This window comes from Myotis brandtii, unplaced genomic scaffold (genome assembly GCF_000412655.1).
Source record: "Myotis brandtii unplaced genomic scaffold, ASM41265v1 scaffold986, whole genome shotgun sequence".
NCBI lineage: Eukaryota > Metazoa > Chordata > Mammalia > Chiroptera > Vespertilionidae > Myotis > Myotis brandtii.
The window spans coordinates 1,531,315-1,532,129 of NW_005372102.1; the positions used below are offsets into that span (position 1 = coordinate 1,531,315).

The following is an 815-nucleotide window of genomic DNA, read 5'->3' on the forward strand; positions in this document are numbered from 1 at the left end:
CCAGGACCAGGAGGCAGCAGGGCTGGGACCAGGGGGCCCAGCCAGGACAGCCCCTCACGTCCTGGGCACTGCCAGGCTCGGGGGCAGCCCAGGCCCAGCCCTGCACAGGCGCCCACAGGACCCCATGCACTTGGCGCTGCCCCCATGGCTCCCAGCTCCTGCTTGACCTTCACGTCAGCAAGACCCTGGCCCGTCTGCGACCTTCCACCAGCCAGTGACCTTCACCCTGACCATGACCCTCTCCGCACTGTGCCCCCTGCAGACAGGCCTGGGCGGCATGAGCCCCAAGGTGCTGGGCCCGCGGGCCACGCTCGGCTCCCTCCTGGACAACGCCTCTGCCTCCCGCGGAGCCCGTCTGGGCCCCACCCACAGTTCCAAGGCTGCGGGGGGCCGGGGTGGGGGCCACCGTGGAACGGGTCTCCTTCTTCCTTCACAAACGAGGCCCCTCCCACGAGTGGGCCCCTCCTGGGCTCAGGGCTCCCCGACCCTGAGGTCACAGTGGGCGCAGTGGATGCTGCCAATGGCTGAGCAGCAGGACAGGCAGGACTCACAGGCAGGGAGCTGAGCCTCTTTCTTGCCTCGGGCCTCAGCTTCCCTGTTTAGCAGCATCCCAACACCTGCTGTGGCGCCCAGCCTGCGCTGGGGTCTGCAGGCTCCTGGCTGGGGTGGCAGAGGCCCCAGGAGCTGAGATCTGCCCCAGCCCTGCCCTCACTGGGCCTCATTTCCCACCTCCCCAGCGGTGTACGCCCCGTCCCATCTCACCACCATGAGGGCCCCACCTGCTTCCTGCCAGCAGCAGCCCCCGCCGGGGCGGG

The 815-nt window shown here is 69.9% G+C and overlaps 1 protein-coding gene across 1 annotated transcript in view; it reads right to left on the reverse strand.

The window, feature by feature from the left end:
- MSANTD1 (Myb/SANT-like DNA-binding domain containing 1) overlaps positions 1-815 on the reverse strand; it is a gene marked incomplete at its 5' end in the record, with an annotated part of 4,218 nt that overhangs the window by 2,955 nt on the left and 448 nt on the right. The gene's annotated exons all lie outside the window — the stretch shown is intronic.